A 25,551-nucleotide genomic window follows, 5' to 3' on the forward strand; every position below is an offset into this window, starting at 1 on the left:
TAGCTGGATATAAAATTAACTCAAACAAGTCAATGGCCTTTCTCTATACAAAGGATAAACAGGCTGAGAAAGAAATTAGGGAAACAACACCCTTTTCAATAGTCACAAATAATATAAAATACCTTGGTGTGACTCTAACTAAGGAAGTGAAAGATCTGTATGATAAGAACTTCAAATCTCTGAAGAAAAAAATTAAAGAAGATCTCAGAAGATGGAAAGATCTCCCATTCTCATGGATTGGCAGGATCAACATTGTAAAAATGGCTATCTTGCCAAAAGCAATCTACAGATTCAATGCAATCCCCATCAAAATTCCAACTCAATTCTTCAAGGAATTAGAAAGGGCAATCTGCAAATTCATCTGGAACAACAAAAAACCCAGGATAGTAAAAACTCTTCTCAAGGATAAAAGAACCTCTGGTGGAATCACCATGCCTGACCTAAAGCTTTACTACAGAGCAATTGTGATAAAAACTGCATGGTACTGGTATAGTGACAGACAAATAGACCAATGGAATAGAATTGAAGACCCAGAAATCAGAAATGAACCCACACACCTACGGTCACTTGATCTTCGACAAGGGAGCTAAAAACATCCAGTGGAAGAAAGACAGCATTTTCAACAAATGGTGCTGGCACAACTGGTTGTTAACATGTAGAAGAATGCGAATCGATCCATTCCTATCTCCTTGTACTAAGGTCAAATCTAAGTGGATTAAGGAACTCCACATAAAACCAGAGACACTGAAACTTATAGAGGAGAAAGTAGGGAAAAGCCTCGAAGATATGGGTACAGGGGAAAAATTCCTGAATAGAACAGCAATGGCTTGTGCTGTAAGATCAAGAATCGATAAATGGGACCTCATAAAGTTGCAAAGCTTCTGCAAGGCAAAAGACACCATCAATAAGACCAAAAGGCCACCAACAGATTGGGAAAGGATCTTTACCTATCCCAAGTCAGATAGGGGACTAATATCCAATATCTATAAAGAACTCAAGAAGGTGGACTCCAGAAAATTAAATAACCCCATTAAAAAAATGGGGCTCAGAGCTGAACAAAGAATTCTCACCTGAGGAATACCGAATGGCTGAGAAGCACCTGAAAAAATGTTCAACATCCTTAATCATCAGGGAAATGCAAATCAAAACAACCCTGAGATTCCACTTCACTCCAGTCAGAGTGGCTAAGATCAAAAATTCAGGTGACAGCAGATGCTGGCGAGGATGTGGAGAAAGAGGAATACTCCTTCATTGTTGGTGGGCCTCTAACTTTTACAGAAATACATGAAAGTGAAAGGAAAACTGTTTGGAGGACAAGGACATGCAAGACAGAAGGAAAGACTGTACAGGGTGCAGATCAGGAGTAAGGCTTGAGAGGTAGGATGAATGTGACTGTGAGTGCATTGTATACATGTATCTGACATGTGTTGTGACATGTATGACACTGTGACAACAAGACCTATAAGCCTGTGTGAATAGTAGGAAACAAAACAGGCAGAAGTAGAGGCATCTAACCTCATTTTAAGGACAAGCACAGAAGCCAAGACAGGCTACACAGTTACCAAACACAGCTGTTTAGAACACTAAGCCAAACCTGGAGCCACAGTGTGCAGAGTCCTGGCTCAACCCTGAAAACACCTGCCAGGCTCACCTCCCACTGCACAGAGAATTTTAAGTGTAAATATTGAGAAGACTGAGCAGGTCCAGTTTCCCTGAGGCCTACAGGGACCTTAGATTGCATTCATCACTGCATCCCACACAGTCAGGCTACCACCCAGAAAGGCAAGTGCAAAGTCGTTGTTTCAACAAGTTTGTTACGGGCTGGACAAATGGCTCAGACATTAAGGGCACTGACTGCTCTTCTTAGATGTCCTGAGTTCAATTTCCAGCAACGACATGTTGGTTCAGAACATCTGTAATAGGATCCAATGCCCTCTTCTGGTGTGTCTGAGGACAACAGTGTGCTCACATACATAAAACAAATAAATAATTTAAAAAAAAAACAGGTTTTTTTATAGCTAAAAAAGTTAAAATTTAGCAATCTACAGATTCAATGCAATTTTTTCAAAATTCCAAATCAATTCTTCATAGAGTTAGAAAGAGCAATTTGCGAATTCATTTGGAATAACAAAATACCCAGGGTAGCAAAAAAAAAAAAAAATATTCTCAATAATAAAAGAACTTTTGGGGGAATCAGTATCCCTGACCTCAAGCTATATTACAGAGCAAAAGTGGTAAAAACTATATGATATTGGTGCAGAGACAGGCAGGAAGTTGAATGGAGTAGAACTGAAGACCCAGAAATAAACCCACACACATATGATACTTGATATTTGACAAAGGAGCTAAAACCATCCAGTGGGGGAAAAAAGACTGCATTTTTAACAAATGGTGCTGGTTCAAGAGGCAGTCAACCCATTCTTATCTCCTTGTACAAAGCTCAAGTCCAAGTGGATCAAGGACCTCCACATAATACCAGTTACACTGAAACTTATAGAGGAGAAAGTGGGGGAGAGCCTCGAACACATGGGCACAGGGGAAAAATTCCTGAGCAGAACTCCAATGGCTTATACTCTAAGATCAACAATAGACAAATGGGACCTCAAAAAATTGCAAAGCTTCTATAAGGCAAAGGACACTGTCAATAGAACAAAAGGCAACCAACAGATTGGGAAAAGATCTTTACCAATTTTACATCCAATAGAGGGCTAATATCCAATATATACAAAGAACTCAAGAAGTTAGACTCCAGAAAATCAAATACCCTATTAAAAATGAGGTAAAGAGCTAAAGAAAGAATTTTCAACTGAAGAATATCAAATAGTGAAGAAGCACCTAAAGAAATGTTCAACATCCTTAGTCTTCAGGGAAATGCAAATCAAAACAACCATGAGATTCTACCTCACACCAGTCACAATGGCTAAGATAAAACACTCAGATGACAGAAGATACTGGCAAGGATGTGGAGAAAGAGGAACACATCTCCATTACTGGTGGGATTGCAGGCTGGTACAACCATTCTGAAAATCAGTTTGGCAGTTCCTCAGAAAATTGTACATAGTATTACCTGAGGACCCACCTATACCACTCCTGGGCATATACCCAAAAGATGCTCCAAGATATATAAGGACACATGCTCCACTATGTTCATAGCAGCCTTATTTATAATAGCCAGGAGCTGGAAAGAACCCAGATGTCCCTCAACAGAGGAATGGATACAGAAAATGTGGTGCATTTACACAATGGAGTACTACTCAGCTATTAAAAACAATGAATTCATGAAATTCTTGGGCAAATGGATGAAACTAGAAAATATCCTAAGTGAGATAACTCAATCCCAAAAGATCACATATGGTATGCACTCACTGAAAAGTGGATAAGAGCCCCAAAACTCCAAATAACCAAGATACAATTCACAGACCACATGAAGCTCAAGAAGGAAGACCAAAGTGTGTGTGCTTGGTCCCTCTTAGAAGGAGAACAAAATACTCACAGGAGCAAATATGGAGATAAAGTGTAGACCAAAGACTGTAGGAAAGGCCATCCAGAGACTATCTCACCTGGGGATCCATCCCATATATAATTACCGAGCCCAGACACTACTTTGGATGCCAAGAATTGCATGCTGGAAGGAGCCTCATATGGCTGTCTCCTGAGAGGTCCTGCCAGAGCCTTATAAATACAGAGACGGATGCTTGCAGCCAACGATTGGACTGAGCTAGGGGTCTCCAATAGGGGAGTTAGAGAAAGGACTGAAGGAGTTGAATGGGATTGCAACCCCACAGGAAGGACAACAATATCAACCAACCAGTCCCCCAAGAGCTCCCAGAGACTAAGCCATCAACAAAGGAGTACACATGGCTCCAGGAACATATGTAGCAAAGGATGGCCTTGTCATGCATCAATGGGAGGAGAGGTCCTTGGTCCTATTAAGGCTTGATAGATGCTCCAGTGGAGGGTAATTGAGGGCAGGGAGGTGAGAGTGGGTGGGTGGGTGGAGGAACACTCTCATAGAAGTAGGGGGAGGTAGGATGGGATAGGGGGTTTTGGGGGTGGGGAGAACCAGGAAAGGGGAAAACATTTGAAATGTAAATAAAGAAAATATCCAATAAAAAAAAGAAAGGAAAAAAAACCAAATAATTAAGTAAATCTAAATTAAAAAAGAAATTACCTCTATATAAGTTAATAATGAAAAAACATAAATAAATGAATATAAAAGGAAATCAAATCAGTAGTGAAAACCCTTCATATATGGGATTTTCCAGGACTGTGTGTATCTCCCTGGAGAATTTAGCAAGTATAGAGTCAAATTTTGTGTTTCTGCAAGTTTTTGATTGTGCAAGGACTTTGGGTAAAATTGTGATTGCAGTTCCAACACACCTATCAGCACAAAAGACAAGGCTCATCTCAGCATTTTAAAATTACCATTATTGTATAATTTGACCCAGTCAATTCCACTGAATCCATTTCATTATCAGAAGAGGATGAGGACTCTGGGGTACTAGACTTCGGTGTGAATTCTCATCAGCGCTTGACTGTACAGCTGTGACTTTTTAGATCACTTTACTTTATGGCCATACTGCTTAGGAGGAGAAATACTCAGTGATACAGAAATAGTGCTGTACACAGAAGATGAGCTAGAGACAGCTGCTAGCAGCAGACATTTTTTAGCACTGGGCTCTTTATTTTGTTCCAAGAATCAAGAACCAATTTGTTTGCTCCAGTCTTCCTTTACTGTTTATGAAGGTGTTTGTCCATGCAGATTAGAACTAAACAGGAAAGCCTGGTCCTTCATTTCCATGGTTGGAGGAAAACAAATAATACAGCAACCCTCTGCTCACTTGGTCCTACCTACCCAGTTTGTTTGTTTGTTTGTTTTGTTTTGTTTTGTGTTTTGAGAGAGAGACAGACAGACAGACAGACAGAGCATCCAACCCTATATTATTGGACTCAGAGAGTTCAAAGCAGTTGATAGTATGTGATGGGTGTTTCCAGAAATTTCCCAATGCTAATCATAGGAGAGTCAGAGGAAAAATCACCTGTGAACAGTCTAGCCTTAGCTACCAACATTGGGTTTGGTTTCTCGGACAAGGTCTTGTTAATGTAACCCAGTCTAACCTGCCACTGTCTCCCAGGTCTTGGGATTGCACGTATACATTGTCACACTCAACCAACCTAACCTTTTATTATTATTATTATTAAGCAAATGCCTTTGAATACAGTTGTCATGGTTACTCTTGTCAACTTGATTGACAGAATCTATAAAACACATTCTATGTCAATGAGGGCTAAATAAGGGAGGAAGACCCACCTTGAATGTGGGTATTGCCACCTCATATGTGGGTGTGGGCCCAAGTATAATAAAGAAAAAGGAAACCTGAGAAAGCAGACATGATTTTTCTCTGCTTCCTGACTTCTGCTGGGTGCTGTTCTGCTCCTCCATGCCTTCCCTCTATGGTGTACTAAGCTTTGAGTCTAAATGCTCCCTCCCTTCACTACAGCAGTTGGTCATGTGTTTTGTCCCAGCAACTGTAGTCTGCCATCACAAACTTGGAACGTACAAAAAACAAGCAGCCTATGATGACTCTGAGTTCCCCCAATGTAAGAAGACATTTAGATACCAGACGCCTGTGCAAAGGCAGCTGAAGGTTCTAACTGCACCAAAGCATAAGGATCAGCAGAGGCCTTGGTGGTACCCAGCAGCCCCTGGTGTAAATCCTTCCAGCAGGGCAGCTGGGTATCTGGGGAGGAATATATTACAGTGTTAGCTGAGTTTAGCAGGGATGATTAGGTCTATTCTCACAGTACACTCACCCATCAGTGATCCTAGATTCACCTTTTTTTAAGATGCTGAAAGTAAGTCCCAGAACTTGGTGCAGACACCATGCCCACTGAAACCTCCTCCAAATCAAGTGTCTCTAGTCTTTCCTATAGCTTTCTGTTAGCATGGTTTCAAAAATGCCCCAACGTTAGTCTTAGTACCTGGCTACCTTTTTCAGGCAATGTGCATGGTAAATCTGAGGAAGGCCTTTCTCTGAAACTGAGGATGGGCACGGGAACAAATACAGGCCTTAAAATGGCCAGACCTTGATTGTATAAGGGAAATGCAAATGACTTCAGGCTAAAGTCTTTTGGCTTTTGGTGGGACCCACCTATTTCTAAAAACCCACAATAGAACTTTGTTTTGTTTTTGAACAAGGATCTTGCTATGCAGCCTCATTTGGCCTCAAATTAATTAATAAGACTTTTAATTAATTTGTGAAAGGAAAAAACCCTGACCATACCCTTGACAGGCTGCTGGGGTTGCTCATCCACTTACTGTCAGTGGTGCTTGAGGTACTGAGGGACAGATGTAAACCAAAGGGAACAAAATCTGGGTTCTATGTCTTACAGAAGATAAAGTTCAGGATAAATATGGAAAGAGAGATAGAAGAGGAGAAAAAGGTCAGAGGCAGCGATGGGAGAGGGCAGACCCACATGCAGCATGACCCTGAATGACAGTGTGCTTAAAACTAGAACAGAAAGAGTGTGAGGTGTTTAAGACAGTGTAGGACCCAACTGAAGTCTCTGAAGAGTATGAGTCCCAGAGAGTTTCATGGGCTGGAGGTTAGTTAGTGACTTCACTGTGCTCTGATATGTGGCTGAGGCTCCAGATGAAACTATCGTGAAAGTTTGTCGAAGTAGCTTGGAGTGTTAGGAATCGAGATTTTAGACTTCTACTGCAGGGCCACCTGGGTGCTTGGGGCTGAAGTAAATAAATACAGTGCCTAACTAATAAAAAATTTCCTATCAAAATTACTTAGCACCCGTCTTACTGCAGACACCACTATGATAGCTGCTGGCTAGATTAGGGATTGGGTTCTCGTGCATTATTTGAAATCGAGGAAAATGGAAGGAATTCTTTCCCTTCATTCTGGAGAGACTACCTCTGTAATACCTCCTTGTAACAGGCATAACACTTCAGCCACCTTTGGCCCACACCATAAACTAGGTAAAGCTTATACCTTGTACTGTGTGCACAGGGCCATTGATGTCTTTGTCTATACCTATCAAGTAACCTGCCATCTAAAGAGAGTAGGAGGAGAAGGGGAGGAATGAGTAAGTGTGCATAACCAGGACTGCAGAGGCCAGGCTGCCTCAGATGTTGCTTGGTTGCTTTCATGCAGAGAAAGTGGTGGTGGCTGCTGGTGGCTGCCTGAGTCCTGTGTCAAGCAACTTTCTAAGTTGGACTCCAGCTCAGGAATTGCAGTTAATAAGAAAGGTCAGTTGTACTTAAAAGCTGTGTTTCACCATTCCATTTAAGGATCATGAAATAACATCCATGGAACACCTCAGTAGTGGATCCATGGTGGGCAGGGTTGAGGCTCTAGCCTTTGCTGCCTGTTTGGAGTCCTCTCTCTCTCTCTCTCTCTCTCTCTGAAAGCACTGTTGGGATTTTCATAAAGGCCCAAGATGTCTATTGTGCCTATTTATAGGAATCATGACTGATCAGACCCCATCTCTGGCCGCAGAGGCATGAACTAAAAGCCTGAGGGTCTTTGCAACAGAAGGCCAGTGCTGGGCTGCCGTGAACTAGGAGCCTACACTCAGTTCAGTGTGAGCAGAACTGAGACATGCACCATGAATTCAAAAGGCCTTTTCTGTGCAGCCATCTGCTTATCCTCAAGGTGAAAACAACTGCCATCCACCTTCCAAGCAGGGCTTGTCTGTCATTCACTCACTCACTCACTTACTCTAGATACACATGTTGCATGTTTACATATATCCTGAGCAGTGTTCTAGACTCTGGGAATACAGAAGAGAACAAAAGAGACCACAAACCCTGATACTGTGGAAGTGGTACTTGTGTGGAGGGAGACAGAGTATGTGGGTAATGTATCACTAAAGTTAACCAGAAATACTTGCTACACAGGTGCTGGAGGGAGATGGCCATTACTTACTTAGTAGGTGGACAGTGAAGCCCTCCAGGAAGCCATATTTGACTAAAGACCTAGAGATGAGAGAGCAAAGGGTACCAATGTCTTGGGGAAAGTTTCCTATGCCTGAATAATGACACGGGGCCCTTTATATTTATTGTATAAGTTTCATGTGCTATACCTGGGAAGATTCTGAGCTATTCTAACTGAATTATGCTGTTCTGGTCTACTACCCAGCCATAGGGCATTACCTGCCATCTTGGTCTTGCTCTGGCTGCCCTGGCTACTCCATCCATGGTCTCCTGGTGACTGGCTTCTGGCCACTCCACTCTCTCTTCACCCACATGGGACCCCCTCACTGGGATTGGAAGCCCTGACTTAACTCTTCTTCCCAACTATAGGCTTATCAACTCTTTATTAACTAGAATATAATGGAGAACCATGTTTTATAAAATACTGAGTCATAGCAAAGTCTGTATCTCTGGGGTACAGAAATCAGCATTCAAGTACACGGTGCACAAAAACATCCCCAACAGTTTCTCAAACTGGAGAAGAAATAGCAGGGCAGAGCTCCCGAGTGGAGACTTGCCTAATATAGCAAGGCACTGGATCACTGGTTCAAAATGGATCCTAGAAGGCAAGAAAGGATGCAATCCCAAGGCTAAAAGAATGGAATGTAAAGGGGACAGAGGACGTACAATGGTTCTGCTGTTGAGTGTGGGTAACAGTGCACTTGACCTAGGGGCATCATGACACTGGATGAAGGGCAGACACTGAGCATACTTTCTCACTGCTGGGAAACAGCTGTTTCATTCATTTGATCCTGGTTAATTGAACAATGACTTGAGACAGCTGGAATTTAGCCACAGTATAAGATCCAATGTAATATCTCCACATGCAAGCACCCTGCAAACAGTCAGCTCCTCCTCTGCTTCTGCATCTGTGTACATTTACCCAGTATCCTAACTCTCTCTTGCAGAGATCTTATGGGGAACCACAAGAGCTTTACACCCACTTGCCTTGGAACTCTCACAGCCCAGAAGGCTATGATATTGTGAATGTTCATAGAGAAATTTTCTAGCAATTGGAATAAAAGTATTGTTCCATGCCTGGGCTTCCATGTAATTTCCAGGTCTTTGAATTCCTCATAACTTATTCCAGCTCCAGCTCTTGGCTTCTGGTAGCTTGATCCAGGAAAATACCAAACATCTTGCATGTACAGGATATATTGTCCCCCAAACCAAAAATTGTCTGCCCAACTGTCAGTCATGTGTACACATATAGAGACATGGTTGGCAGCCAGTTAAGGAATCCATAAGGCTTTGAGTCTGAACAAGTAGAACACCAAACTCGAAAGAATGAAGCTCATGAAGTGTGGGAATAGGTTTCTGAGAGTTTCCTGATTAGTTCTTATGAGAAAGAAATGGTTTGTAAAGACTTTCCGGCTTGTGAGGACAGCTCCCTAAGTCTGATAAACTAATCAAGCATACATCCCAATATGTCCTCTCTGACTGTCAGGAACACTGTAGTCCTGGATGTCCACTCCCTAGTGGGCTGTTTATGCAACAGGGCTGAGGTTAGCCAAAGGGTCCATGGATTGTCTTATAATCAGATTACATTGTCATAGCCACCAGATGGCCATCTGTGGCCCAATGGGGGAACTTGTAAGCCAGCAGTGGGGACATGGATAACAGAATGATAGAATGGTGGCATGACCAAAGGGGCTCATAAGTAATGCCCTGTCAGTGTGGTTAGCAGGGAACCTGCTATGGCAAGACTACCATGCAAAGACACAAGCAAGCTTTCTTTGTAGAGAAGCAATGCCACAGTTTGCAAAGAAAGATAAGCAGCAAGCTGAAACACCTGGGCTCTAGCTGGACACTGGGCTCTAGCTGGACACTGGACACTGTGTTGTATCCATGCCTTTTGGAAGCTTCAGTAATCTCTTTCCTAGAAACACTTCACAGAAAACATTAGACCCAGGCATGAAGTGCACAATGTAATCCCAGTACTCAGGGAGCTGAGGCAGACAGAAGGTTTTGAGTTCAAGGCCAGACTAGGCTACATAGGAATTTCCTAGAGTATAGTAAGAACTATCTGAAAAAGAAAAGAGAGGAAGAGAGAGGGAAAGGGGAGAAGAAGTGAGAGGAAACGAAGAAGAAAGGTTGGAGGGAGGGATGGAGAGAGGGAGAAGGGGAGACCATCAAAAAATGCCCAGTACAATGTCAAAGATACCCATTGGGACAGTTTTTATATAAGCACAGGACAGATGATACTGTAAAGGACTGACAGAGAAGAAAGTCTGTACAAATCAGTCCACACCCAGTGAAGAGAGTGCCATGCTGTGTATCATTGCAAGGAGTGCTCAAAGGCTGTACAATGACATGGGAAGTGTTCATGGTGCTAAGGTGGGGAAAACAAGATCAGAGATCTGGGATACTATATGATTTATGTTGAAAGAAAGGAATGAATCAAAAGATAAAGAATAAATCAAATATGAACATGGATAGATTATGATTTCTGTTTCTTTCTTTGTAAATTTCAGTACTTTCCTAGTCTCCGGTGAGATTATGTTGCTATTTTTATTTGTTGGTTTATTGGGGATTTCTTTTGTTTGTTTGCTTTGGGGTGCACAATCTAGTTAAGTAGCCTAGACTGACCTTGAACTCATGATCCTCTTGCCTCAAATCTGGAAGACTAGAATTACAGACATAGACCAACTCACCCAGTGTATGACTCTGTTTTGTTAAATGATAATTTTCTTTTCAAAGAAAACCATTATTTCACAAAAGCTAACTTGAAATTACTTTCTGGCTGGGAGTGTAAAGCATAGAAAACATACATGAGTTTCCCATTTAAACCTGAGTTCTTTCCTCCAAAATCTCGTGGTTAGGTCAATGATTCCAAAGTCTAAAACGAAACAAAACCTGAAGCACATTTTTGCCACAGTCATTTGAGATAGGGATCCTCAACTCATACTACCTGGAATATCACCTAAGAGCAGCTGATCTCAGACCTGGTGTTCCCTGGCATACCATGCCAAAGTTACCTAGGAGCAGCTTCTCTCTGTTGGTAGATTTCATGAATAAGCATCAGGAGTGGGGGCGGGGGGGGGGGGAATGAAGCTATTGTATAGCCTCTTGTCATAATCTCCATCTCTCCCCAGGAGCTATCCAGTAAGTCTTTTCTTTAGCCCAGAGTGTTCCCAAGAGACACTTAGCTTTCCTGAATATCTACCTCCAAATACCTTTACTTTGCCTCACACAGCAATGGGTACATTTTTGTCTGTACTCTTTGGTTGGCTTATCAAACTGCAGCCTGTGACAGAGTTGGTGATTGTCATAGCTTCTTTCAATTCACTGGAATTGCTGATTTTAATAGGATAGAAGAAACGCAGGGAGCAGGGCTGGCAGATGGAACATTTATCCAACATCCACATAGTTCTGGGTTTAATCCTTGGTAACTGGGAAAAGAAAAGGTGGGGAAGGAGAAGAGGAAAGGGAAGAGAGAAGGGAAAAAGAAAAGAAAGATGGAAGGAGATGGAAAGGTAGGCAAGGACAGGGGTGTAGTGGTAGAATATTTGCCTTGTGTGCACAAGGACATAAGTTCAACTCCTAGGACTGGAGGAAAAGGAAAAGACTGGAAGTAGTAATGGGGTAGAGGAAAGGGGACAGAAGAGGTTGGGGTGGGTGCAGCTCAGGTATAGAGTGCCTAGTACATTCAAGACCCTAAGTGCCATTCCAATGCTTCAACCAAACAGAAGTTCAGGCCATTTGTTCTGTGAGCCTCTTTGTTGTTGTTGTTCTGTTAGCCCATTCACTATGTCTTTGTTCCTTCCTTGTAAAGAAAATGGGAATTGCCTGAGAGCAGGCCATTCTCCTCAGGCCTAGCTTGCAGTAAAGTGCCCAGAAGTCTTTCAGAACCCGTGTGTCCAAAGCTCGCATTATTCTGACAGCAGGTAGAGAAGTAAAGCTGCCTTCTCTGAAGGCTTTGCTGACCAGAAGGTCCTTTCACCACTGCATCCCTCCCAACAACTCTAAACCCTGCAACTATGAGCCCTAGCACATCCTGCCTTCCTGTTCCTTAGTCTGGACAAGGTGCCTTTTGTCTGTCCATCATGCCAGGCACACTTGTAGTACAAGGATAATGGGTCAGCAGATGGAAGGCAGATGGATAAACTAAGGCAGTCAATGCATCATTTATTTTCTCTGAAAATATCTAATGACAATGACTGTGGGAAAGGCAGGATAAATCCATCTTTTTTTCTCAGTAGAGTAAATACTCAATATGAAAATAGCCGTTTCTGTTTAGAGAACGTATAGAGCCACAGTCTGATTTAAACAGCATGCCCTGTCCATTTAAGTCTGGCAGAGGAAGAAGGACAGCCTTCTAGCTGAAGTGATGTAACTCTGTGCCCCTCCCCCCCATAAAGCATGTTGTTTTACCATGATTCATTTGGCTTCTGTGAGGTGGACTAGGGTTTGTGTGCAGTGGTTGAAGTAATTGGAGTGAGTGCTTGTCCCTAGAGACAGAATCAATAGCTGTTCTAGAAGATGGTGACATTTTAGATAGAAACTCTGAAGAAAATGTCATGCTTAAAAAATTAGATTTAAATACACTAGCTCCAGATTTATTTTTATTGCACTCAAATGGATACCCTGATTGATTATCAGCCTTATAAATGTTTAGCACGTTTCTCACTTCTCTAATAATCAGAATAATCTAATTTTCAATGTCATTTAATGTACTCTATTCAAGGTTATAATAGATCATATTTCTAGCAAAGCATAGCAATTATGTAATGAATAATACAGGAGAGCCAGTGTTCACATTCCCTCTCTTTTAAGGCCATGCCAAGAGAAAAGTCTTAGAAAGACAATCCCTTTAAATATGGCATGCATCCCAGGCCTTTGCTGGCATTGGGTAGAGTTTTCTTTTCCTTGCTGATGATCAGATGAGGCTTTCCCTGAAAGCTTCACCCACACAAACATCAGAAGAAACAACAAGACTCAAACTTCTCCTGCACGTTGTTGGTACACCTGGACAAATGAACAGATTGCAGGAAGACTTACTGACCTCCTGTAACCATTCTTCCTTCTGTGACTCATGGTCTACAGAAATGCTCTGTTTTCATTCTGAAGATTCCTCTGCTATCCCTCATAGCAGCTGTTGAGGTTGTGGGTGTTGAGGACACAGAGGCTAGCCTCTGTCTTATTATATGACAAGGCTAGCCTCTGTTTTTAGAACCAAATACTTTGGGTTGTGTTTACTGTGTATTTCTCTAGAGATCTGAGTCATTTTGGAGAAGCCAGATGTGCTTTTTATATTTGTGACTTGGAACTGATCCCCCGAGTCCATATCTAGGGTATAAGTTTGATGTGATTGCCCTCCTGGTATGATATGGAATCAGATCTTGGCAGTTACACTAACAACCCTAAAGGAATGTGTCCTTTTATGCTTTGCTGTTGGTGAAAAGATTTAAGTGGGATGACATGGTACCAAGCCTTCGGGCATCTGGAACCCAGAGGAAGGCGACTGTACAGCAGGTGCACTGTACAGCTGGCGCGGAGATAGTCCTGGCATGAGAGCTACAGGAGCTACAGAGTTTCCAGAAGGTGTAAGCAAAACAAAATGGCAGAGCAGTGAAAATGTTTATAAAATGTCTCACAAATCCTGGCTCAGATGCAATGAACACAGCGGTGGGCACAGAGGTTGGGGAAAGATAAGTCTGGGAGCTGAGCTGCATACTTGCCCCATGTACTAATAACAAGTCCCATCTTGACAAATCTGACCTTTAAAGACCATAGTCCTCTGCATTGGGAGCTGATCCAAGAACCTTGAGGATGAGTCTTTAGTTCCAAGTGATACATTTTTAAAATGAACATTTTCTAGGACTGAACATCTTCCAGGGAAGCTGACCATAAAATGTATTCACAAACTTGTTTTCTTTACAGTGTAGTTGGAAATATATAGGGTGAAGAAAGCCAAGCAAAGTGGAGAGTGACTGCTTTAATCTTAGGGGACTGTGGGGAGAAGAAAGACTACAATGTGCTCAGTCCTTCTAGGGCCATATTGGCTCAGAACCTCTCTAAGCTCAAACTGATGGTGACCAGCACTGAGCTCAGGCTTAGGCAACCACTCAAACCAAAGGTCCACATTACAGCCCAGCCCTGTCTTGTACTCGGTTCTTATGATTGTCCCAGAGCTGAGGCTCTAGACAACTCTAATGTGTCTCCAGTGTGGAATTCTATATATCTGTGGTCAGAACATGTGCTCAGAATGGCACCTGATACTTAGAGATGTTCTGAGCACATTGAGGCCATGCTGTCTTATAGTGCTCTAAATCACATGAGGTTCACTGGGAGACACTTGCTATTTCAGTAAGTGCTGGTTTTAAACTTGAGGGATGGCCCCTTTTGTGGCTATTGTGAATTCTGCAGCAGTGAACACGGATGTGCTGTGTCTCTGTGATATTCAACATGAGAGTTCTTCTCTGCCTTCACAATTTTAATACAGCCACCCGTCCATTGTTCCCTCCTTCTCTCCTCCTCTGAGTTTCCCCACAAGATCTGCCATGGCCAGATAGGCCAGATCTGGGCCAGTTTGTTTGCGCCCTACCCACCTCCAGCCACAGTCTTTACAGGCTGAGTTCATTCCTTTATTTTTTCAATTGGTTCCCAGCATGGACTATTGTGAATACCCAGACAATGCTGCTTACTAAAGAGTCACAGTGAGAGTGGAGTTTGGGGTTTAACATGCTCACAGTATGGAGTAGTTCCTGAAATGTGAGGTGTAGCATGCCCACAGTATTGGGGTGCAGCATGTCTGGAGTGTAGATACAACATGCCCAGAGTACAGGGGTGCAGCATGTTTAATATGGGGTACAGCAGTCATATCTTAGATGTGCTCATTTGCCCACTCTAAAGGTTTGACCCTGATTTTGCACCATACAGTGAACCCAGCTGTGGATGGCAGCCACAGAAAGTTAGTTGTCACTGCTTGGTTTTTGTTGTTTGTTTGTTTGTTTGTTGTTTGTTTGTTTTTGTAATGTACGTCTCTTTGCAGTTTCCAGGGAGTTTCTACCTTACAAGGCCTCAGCAGATCTCACTCTGGTTAAACAGGAAGTTAACATTCTGCTACATGTAGGTTTGTTTGCTACAGGAAGGGCAAAAGAAAAGAACTAGGAAGCTGGATTCTTACTTCTATAGGCCAGTGGCTTGTTGCCTCTGAGGCCCTTGGACTCAGTTTCTTCATGTGCAACCTTGGGAGGTATGGGGGCCATTCTTGGTTGTCAACTTGACTGCATCTGGAATGAACTACAACCCAGAAATGAAGGGCATGTCTGTGATCCAGATCTTGAGTTGTAGTAGCCATGAAAACCTTATGCTCAGGCAAGGTAGTATACTCCTTTAATCCCAGGAGAGTGGGGCAAGCAGATCTTTGAATTCCAGGCCAGCCTGGGACAGAGCATATTCCAAAAAAAGAACAGTTTAGGTCCATGCATGGTGGCACACACCTTTAATCTGGGCTGCTGGAGGCCTATACAAGGACAATGGAAGAAGGAAGGTTCGTTCTTTCCCACCTGCTTGCGCTTACTTACCAGCACATCTGTTTCAGGATTCCAGCTTATGCAGCTGAAACAACTAGCCTTGTGGGACTGAGAAACTACTAGATTCTTGAACTTCCCATTTGCAGCTGTCCATGGTTGGGTTAGTTGGACTATAGACTCTAAGTCATTACAATAATTTCCCATAATATATAGAGAATAAGTCCCATGGCTCTAGAGAAACCTGCCTAATACAGGAGTCAAATGCCTCCTCACATCATATGGCGTCAATGGACAATTAAATGACAATGTATGTGTGGTAAACACTTAGGAGGGAGTTGAGCATCCCTCAGTCCTGAAGGGATGAAGGTAGTGGTGACTTGGACATTATAGTGCTGTTGGGTCAAACTGCACTTACTGCTGTGACTCCAGGCCAGAAGTCTAGGAAGAAATAAGTGTGCAGATCCTAAGAAGGAGACCTGAGGTGACCATCTACCAGTAGGTTAGAATGTTTCCAGTCTTTGGTTTTAAACTCAAGGGCAATGAATGGTCTAAGTTCTTCTTAGTAGTTCTTGTAGGTAGCCCTCCCTCCATCCTCTATGCTGAAAACACACACACACACACACACACACACACACACAAACACACAATCACTTTCATTCTAGCTCCTTGCCATAGCCCCGTTGTACCCAACATACAGAAGCAACTAGAATGTTAGTTCCAAAACCGAGTTTAATCCATATTCATTTCTAGAATGGGCACACGGGGAGAGAAGCACTGAGGGCAAAGGATTGACTGGCACTTACTGTTGTACTGTTCTAATTAGAAGTGCCTGTCTTCCAGGCTCTAGCCATCACCAGTCACTATCTGGGCTTATGTCAGGCTATCTAGTAGCACACTGAATGACTCCATGGGACAGCATTGGCACCTGGACTTCCACACACTTAATCTTGTCCCTGACCAAGGTGAGAATTATCACAGCCATGCCTGGCGTGCTGTACTCTGGCTCTGCCCCATGATCTCTCCCTGATTCAGAAGTTCCATGTTTCCATCACAGCTTCCAACTACTGCCTCAAGCCCAGATGCCTCTTCATCTTGAACAGATGAATTCTTCTGGTGCCTTGGCTGCCAGGAACAACCCAGTGAACTTAAATCAAAGTCTCTTTGGCAAGACTTCCAAGACTGGCTAGGGTTGTGGGAAGAAAGAGGGGACCCTGAGTGTGGTCCTACATCTAGCCTGATGCAATTTCTCTACCCCATGGCTTGCTCCAGTCACCTCTAAGCAAGTACCTTCCAAGATCTCTTAGAAGGAGCACCATGGCCTCTATGAAAGACTTGTTGATGTTATTTGGGAGAATGTATAGTCTTTTCCTCCTGTAAATGCAGCTTCAACAGGCTTATTGCAGAAAGCCTTGTTTTCAAATCTGTCTTATTTTTTCATGAGATTTTTAAATATTTTCTTTTTCATTTCTAAAATGAGATTAGAAAGTAACAGATTTCCATATAACTATTTTCTATTTTTAGTTTTTATTTGAGTGAGTGTGTGTGTGTGTGTGTCCACTGCAGGCATACAGGGATCTTTATCATCTAAATGAAATACACAATATGAACACCCACATGTATATCATCCTTCTGATGGCTCAGGTTTCTAAAATTGATACAAGAGCTCCTCCACATTAATATTCTAGGTGGGACATTAATGTTCCAAATGTTAGCAAATGTCCAGAAAGCCAGTGGCCAATTTTCCATCCCTCAGATGACTTATTGATATGGGCACTGGTGTGTCAAGCAACATCTGAGCAGCATGTTCCCAAGGTCATGCTGCTTAAAAAGTGGCCACTTTTAAAGCCAAAGTTAGATACAGCATTCCTTCTAAAAGATGAGCCCCAGTGGGCAGCACAGACCTGTCAGCTTGCCTTAACATGCTTTCTCTGTAGACTCTACTCATGTGGTGATTGGCCTGGCTTCCTCTGCTTTCCAACTCCCTGCTTCCCCACTTTCCTCTCTTCCATTCTCTTCCTTCCCTTTTCTTTTATCTTCCTTGTGCTGTTTATTTCCACCTTCTCCTTCCACTGCTGCCCTGATGACATCACCTGTCACTCAATCTCTGAGTATTAGTTCACAGTCCATATCGTATGTCAGGTGTGTTTCATTTGGCTCAAAGTCTTCAGCATCTCCTGGACTCTTTGTTAAATACATGAATTGGCATTTTTAGTCTAAGGAGTAGGAAAAGACTGTGTTTGATGGGAAGTTGTCACCATTTTTCTTATTCAGTGGTACAAACTCAAGATCAGTGATATTAAGGGTTGAATTTCCTCAGCTAGCAAATGACCAGCTAAAACACAGACCTTTAGAGTCAACATTATTTTCATTTGTTTGGTATCTACATAAAGAGCTCTATGATGTCTATGGATTTTGAAGTAAGAGAGCAGGACCAGGAACATAAACAATCATTTGTTCAAATATCCTATATGGTATGTGCTACTGTTTTGTGTCAGTGAACTGGGCTTGTGTAACAAATTCTCCATCATTCAAGGCTTGGAGCAGTAAACATTTGTGACCAAAAGTGAGACATTGTATGAGTGAGCTTTATCAGGCTATCTGGGTGCATGGCCAGTAGCTGCTGTTCCCCACCACTGCTGGCTGTGCTCTTTCCCCAGTCCCAGTGATTCTGGCTCCAGTTTGGTCTAGGATAATCATGGCTGAAATGACTAGCTTGTGTATTAGTTACTTTTTCATGGCTGTAATAAATCACCATTATCAAGGAAACTTATAGAATAAAGAGTTTAGTTTGGAAGTATAGTTGCAGAGGGATGAGCCCAAAATGGCAACAAGGCACAGCAGCAATCAGCAGGCATGGTGACTGTGGCCAAAGCTGAGAGCTCATCCAGGAGTATCAAGCAGGCAACATACCTTGCAGATAGGCAAGGTCTGTTTACTCTCAAAGGCCACTGCAAGTTATATCCTCCTTCAGCAAAGCTGCACCTCCTAAGGCCACCCAGAGCATCTGCAGGCCAAGGGTCCTCAAGCTGAGCCTGTGGGGGTTATCTTTTAAACCACCAGAGTTTGTCTCTTCGCTATCTTTCAGAATTTCTGAAATTAAGAACATTCCCAGCTGTGACGACCTCACTTCACTTTGAGTTTCAAAAATACCCTAAGAGGTAAAGTACAGTGAGAAGGCCAAGAGAGGTTTTAGTCCACTTGCTGAATGTGGACTGGGTTGGAGGGCACTGGGAAATGAAAGCTTTGCCATTGCAGTTTATCATGATAGTGTTTGATATTTGAAAGACCATTGTTTCCTATGAAGACTAGAGTAATTGCATAGAACAAGGAATGTATTTATCTGAAAACATCTACCAGAATCTTTTCCTTCCCTCCTTCCTTCCCTCCTTCCCTCCTTCCCTCCTTCCCTCCTTCCCTCCCTCAGAGACTGTTGCAAGGCAGCCCATGCCTGCTCCATAAAGAAATACAAAAGGTGTTCATATGTTCCTCCAGACAATTTACACAGCTGACTAGTCTAGGTAGCTCACTCCTGATGCTAGGATGACCACATTTTTAAAAAAAAAAAAAGTTGGTGGATTCACCAGTGAGTGTTTCAAACATGCAAGAAATAGGCAGGGCAGCAACAGCAGCTGTGAACTTCAAGAAGCCTGTGCTGTGAGTGTGTGCTGTGAGGTGGACATTGAATTCTGATCCTCACATAGGAATCTTTTTAAAGACAGGCAAAGGACTGGGTATGGAGGTGCATTCCTTTAATCCTAACACTTTGAAGACAGAGACAGGTAGATCTCCATGAACTGGATATCAGCCTGGCTTACATAGCAAGTTTCAGGCCAGCTACAGCTACATAAGAAGACCCTGTCCCCAAAATGAGTGACTAATAAAAGAATAAATAAACAATATGAGCCAGGTGTGGTGGCACATGCCTTTAATCCCAGCACTCGGGAGGCAGAGGTAGGCAGATTTCTGAGCTCAAGGGCAGCCTGTTCTACAAAGTGAATTCCAGGACAGCCAGGACTATACAGAGAAACCCTGTCTCAAAAACAAACAAACAAACAAACAAAAAACCAAACAAACAAACACTATAAAAAGCAAACTGAGTTGACAAAGGAGCTAAAATCATCTAGTGGAAAAAAGCATTTTCAACAAATGGTGCTGGCACAACTGGCGGTTATCATGTAGAAGAATGCAAATTGATCCATTCCTATCTCCTTGTACTAAGGTCAAATCTAAGTGGATCAAGGAACTCCACATAAAACCAGAGACAGTGAAACTTATGGAGGAGAAAGTGGGGGAAAGCCTCAAAGATATGAGCACAGGGGAAAAATTCCTGAATAGAACAGCAATGGCTTGTCCTGTAAGATCGAGAAATGACAAAGGGACTTCATAAAATTGCAAAGCTTCTGTAAGGGAAAAGACACCTTCAATAAGACAAAAAGACCACCAACAGATTGGGAAAGGATCTTTACCAATCCTAAATCAGGTAGGGGACTAATATCCAATATATATAAAGAACTCAAGAAGGTGGACTCCAGAAAATCAAATAACCCCATTAAAAAATGGGGCTCGGGCTTTTCGCCAAGATTGCACCGAAAGCAAAGAAGGAAGCTTCTGCCCCTCCCAAAGCCGAAGCCAAAGCGAAGGCCTTAAAAGATAAGAAGGTGGTGCTGAAAGGCGTCCACAGCCACAAAAAGAAGAAGATCCGAACGTTACCCACCTTCCGGCGGCCCAAGACCCTGCAGCTCCGGAGGCAGCCAAAATATCCTCGGAAGAGTGTGCCCAGGAGAAACAAGCTTGACCACTATGCTATCATCAAATTCCCACTGACCACTGAGTCAGCCATGAAGAAAATAGAGGACAACAGCACTCTTGTGTTCATTGTAGATGTCAAGGCCAACAAGCATCAGATCAAACAGGCTGTCAAGAAACTCTATGACATTGATGTGGCCAAAGTCAATACCCTGATAAGGCCTGACGAAGAGAAGAAGGCATATGGTTGCTTGGCTCCTGATTATGATGCTCTAGATGTTGCCAACAAGATTGGGATCATCTAAACTGAGTCCAGATGGCTAATTCTAAATATACACTTTTTTTTTCACCATAAAAAAAAATGGGGCTCAGAGCTAAACAAAGAATTATCACCTGAGGAATACCAAATGTCTGAGAAGCACCTGAAAAAATGTTCAGCATCCTTAATCATCAGGGAAATGCAAATCAAAACAACCCTGAGATTCCACCTCACACCAGTCAGAATGGCTAAGATCAAAAATTCAAGTGACAGCAGATGCTGGCGAGGATGTGGAGAAAGAGGAACACTCCTCCATTGTTGGTAGGATTGCAAGCTTGTACAACCACTCTGAAAATCAGACTGATGGTTCCTCAGAAAATAGGACATAGTACTACTGGAGGATCCCGCAATACATCTCCTGGACATATATCCAGAAGATGTTCCAATTGGTAAGAAGGACACATGCTCCACTATGTTCATAGTAGCCTTATTTATAATATCCAGAAGCTGGAAAGAATGCAGATGTCCCTCCACAGAGGAATGGATACAGAAAATATGGTACATTTACACAATGGAGTACTACTCAGCTATTAAAAAGAATAAATTTATGAAATTCCTAGGCAAATGGATGGACCTGGAGGGCATCATCCTGAGTGAGGTAACACAATCACAAAAGAACTCACATGACATGTACTCACTGATAAGTGGATATTAGCCCAAAACTTAGAATACCCAAGATACAAGATGTAATTTGCAAAACACATGAAACTCAAGAAGAATGAAGACCAAAGTGTGCATATGTAGCAGAAGATGGTCTAGTTGGCCATCTTTGGGAAGAGAGGCTCCTTGGTCTTGCAAAATTTATATGCCTCAGTACAACTCAGCCAAGCCCAGCCCAGCACAGCCCAGCCCAGCACAGCCCAGCACAGCCCAGCACAGAACAGCACAGAACAGCCCAGCACAGCACAGCACAGCACAGCCCAGCACAGAACAGCACAGAACAGCCCAGCACAGCACAGCACAGCACAGCACAGCACAGCCCAGCACAGCACAGCCCAGCACAGCCCAGCCCAGCCCAGCACAGCCCAGCCCAGCACAGCACAGCACAGCACAGCACAGCACAGCACAGCCCAGCACAGCACAGCACAGCACATCACAGCCCAGCCCAGCACAGCCCAGCACAGCACAGCACAGCACAGCCCAGCCCAGCCCAGCCCAGCCCAGCACAGCACAGCACAGCACAGCACAGCCCAGCACAGCCCAGCACAGCCCAGCACAGCCCAGCACAGCCCAGCACAGCACAGCACAGCACAGCACAGAACAGCCCAGCACAGCACAGCACAGCCCAGCACAGCACAGCACAGCACAGCACAGAACAGCCCAGCACAGCACAGCACAGCACAGCACAGCACAGCCCAGCAGCACAGAACAGCACAGCCCAGCACAGCCCAGCACAGCACAGCACAGCACAGCACAGCACAGCACAGCACAGCACAGCCCAGCACAGCCCAGCACAGCACAGCACAGCACAGAACAGCACAGCACAGAACAGCACAGCACAGCACAGCACAGCACAGCACAGCACAGCACAGCACAGCACAGCACAGCACAGCCCAGCACAGCACAGCACAGAACAGCCCAGCACAGCACAGCACAGCACAGCACAGCCCAGCCCAGCACAGCACAGCACAGCCCAGCACAGCCCAGCACAGCACAGCCCAGCACAGCCCAGCACAGCCCAGCACAGCCCAGCACAGCACAGCACAGCACAGAACAGCACAGCACAGCACAGCACAGCTCAGCCCAACTTCACACTGGGACTGTCTGTGTTAAAGTGCTTGAGCACCAGCCACTCGATCCTTAAGTTATGGGAAAAGTAGTCTCTCAACAATTAGTGATACATCCACCTGCCTTCACGTCCATGGCAGTTCATTTACATAATTAGTCCAGAAAACAGTCTTTAAACTCAGATTAAACCGTACTTTCATGTTTCTCTCTTGAGCATCCCAGTACAGTAGTTACAGGATAGCTTCACTCACCAACTGTGACCCATTATTCTTGCAGTTAGCAGGGAGCTGAGGATGTGTGAGCTTCAGACTTTAATTTTCAAGCAAGAATAAATAGACCATTATGCTCCCTTTGCTAAACTAAATATGAAAAAGTCTTTTTGCATTTTCTTGTTGATGAAAAGGAAATTTCAGGAAAGGGCTGCTGTCTCCTTCCTGGGTCCATGTGGAGCTCACAGCTTTCTTGTGTTTCCTGCATTAAATTTTTATCATGTGCATGAAAATCAATATTCCAGATACATGCACAAGTGCACACATTAAAATGAACATGGCTTCATTTATTTCCATGATTAGACATTCAAATAAAAGTGCTTGGGTGTCTGTTTTCATATTCATAGGTCGGGATCTGTACATCAGAGGTATTTGTATAAGTGGCATTTTTATTACATTCATTTCATTTGCAATATGATAGTGGATCATAAATATGTTACTTTCATGCCACCAAATCTGATTTGTAGCACTTTGCCCCTCACGGGTAGAATGCCTGATATTTATGAAGCACCTTTACTCCAAGAAGCACTTTGCAAACATCGGGCCAGGTCCTATCACAGGTGCATAAATCACACTCCCACCCTTACATCACCCTCCTGGCCACTGCCAAAGGGGCAGGCAGTGATTCCTCTGCAGACCACTAGGTGACAGCAAGGTTGTTAATTTTGAGAAGGAACAGCTCAGATGAGCTCTGTCTGGCCACATACATGCCCCCAAAAACGGATGGAACCCCATATTAAGTCACCCAATCTCCATGCCACTCACAGGACAGTCTCTGAAAGCCCACTGTGGGTGGGGCTGTGTCAAACTTTGGGAATATGGAGGAAGTAGAATAAAGCCTTTCCTTTCCTGTGTTCCTCAGAGCAATGGGGCATGGAGCAGGCTCTGATGCAAACTGACCATGTATGCCCACTGTCTTCTCCAGAAGGAGAAAGCAGCTTGTCAAACCCCAGGTCCATAGTGGATAGGTGGCTTCATTCAACAGCCAGGGGCTTTGGGGGAGAGATAAGTCTGAGGACACAGGGAGAAGGATCTTGGGCTCTGTGACCATTGCTCTCACTCGAATGCCTACAGACACAGTGAGGACCTTCACACAGCATCAAGCATGCTAAGTTCTCCCTGGCATCCTTCACAGGGCTTCATTATCAGTTTGTGTGACAGGTGACACACAGTATAGCCTACATAACATTCAGAACCAGCCAAGTTACCTGCAAGATGCAGGGTTTCCACAGAATCTCCATCCACCCCATCCATTTAGGTTGCTGTGAGGAGTGGACGATATGTTACAACAAGCAATCCAAGGTTCAGGTTATGATATACATATAATACACAGCACCACTATCTGTCCTGAGCTATCGTTCTCGCTGGCAAGATCACACTCGGACAACTGGAATCTTCTGCAGCAAAAAGCTTTATTGCTTCTTCAGGAGGGAAGACCCAGACCCCGGAAAATGGCGTTGCTTATATAGCCCTCAGCCATGGCGTTTCAGCACCTGATGTGGCATGTCAGCTCCTTGCTCGCCCATCACCCCATTACTACGCCCCGAGATAGGCAGTGACTAGGCGTGAGTTCACTCTCGCACCTGTGTACAAGGCTTGTTTACTAGTTAGGCACAGCGGAGGCCAGCCATCTTATAATGGCGATTGCTCGCGGCACAGCTCTCCACAACTATCCACACATATAGTACACATATAATACACAGCACCACTACCCACACATATAATACACATATAATACACAGCACCACTACCACAGGAGATTTCATTTCTCTAGGATCTAGATCAGCTCCATTCAGAGGTAGAGACTTTGGGAACACAGCACATCTCCTTCTGGGAAAAACTACTAGAGAGAAGGCCCCAAGGCTGCTTGATCCTTTTGAAGTGACTCCCTTCCTCTGATTTTCTGTATATTCCACTGAAATCTTCCTCTACTGCTTGCAGAGAGGGGGTTCTGAGCCCTAGAGACAGAAGGAACTCCTGCCCCAGCTCCTGTGGGGTTTTATGACCTATGATTCCTGAACTTACAGCACTGGTTGCCCCTCATTGGAACTGATGTGTGTTTGAGGGTCAAAGGTGAAATTTGTCCTCTGCCTCTGGTCAGAGGTGTTTAGAGACTTGTGGCCTCAGAACTGTCCTGAGAAAGTCTCCAAAAGGCATGCAGTGAGGCACTAGTCATGTGAAATGTGCTGTGTTCATGGAGTTATTGCTTCTGCACCACTATGAAATCCAGACACCTTCTGTTCTTCAAGGAGAAACACTTCCAGCCTCCTTCCCCCAACCCAAATCCTTCACAGCCACACTGTCTGACTATGGATATTGTATACAAAAGAAAAGGTATACTACAAGGCCTTTAGCAACTGGCCTCTTCCCTCAGCACAGTTTCAGAGTTCATGCACAGTATAGATTGCATCCGTGTGTCTTTCTTTTGATAGCAAGCAATAGTCCAGAATTTGATGAGTCTTTAGTTTATGTGCAACCCACAGACAAGCTTGTGGACTGCTCCTCACTGGGGCAGGTGGTGCTGGGAGTGATGAGAATCACGCTTGCAATTTTCATACATGTTGCTGTTAGGTTAGCTCTGAAGTGTGTGACAGAGCAGGAGGTTCTGGGCCATATGGTAACTCTGAGAAACAATAGACCTTCCTCAAAGCTGTTTGGAAAAGACTTGTTGCTTAGTTAGGTTTTACCTCTGTTGGCAAAGCAGAGGTCAAAGGAGGGGTCTAATGTCTAGTACAAGAGCCCAAGATATCTACACACAAGCCTTTGGGATACACTATCCTCTCCCTGGCAGAATACCATCCCATGGGAGAGCCTAGAAACCACAGTTTGCCACTGTGCTGCCCACCTTATTGCATGCTGCTTCTGCAACGCTACACATGCACATGCACACTTTACAATGGGAGGCCTTTCACCCACTCCTCATAGCTCCAAGGAAGGTCTGTCTGATCACAGAGCTACAAGAGACCAACACAAAGACCCCGCTACATCCAGTAAAGAGAGAACTTGTCAGTTCTACCTCCTTGA

At 43.8% G+C, this 25,551-nt stretch overlaps 1 protein-coding gene and 1 pseudogene across 2 annotated transcripts in view; both read left to right on the forward strand.

The window, feature by feature from the left end:
• Rarb (retinoic acid receptor beta) overlaps positions 1-25,551 on the forward strand; it is a 134,072-nt gene that overhangs the window by 91,519 nt on the left and 17,002 nt on the right. The gene's annotated exons all lie outside the window — the stretch shown is intronic.
• LOC147001625 (large ribosomal subunit protein uL23 pseudogene) lies at positions 20,022-20,550 on the forward strand (annotated as a pseudogene).

This window comes from Mus caroli, unplaced genomic scaffold (genome assembly GCF_978045245.1).
Source record: "Mus caroli unplaced genomic scaffold, Mus_caroli_1 scaffold_12, whole genome shotgun sequence".
NCBI classification, from domain to species: Eukaryota; Metazoa; Chordata; class Mammalia; order Rodentia; family Muridae; genus Mus; species Mus caroli.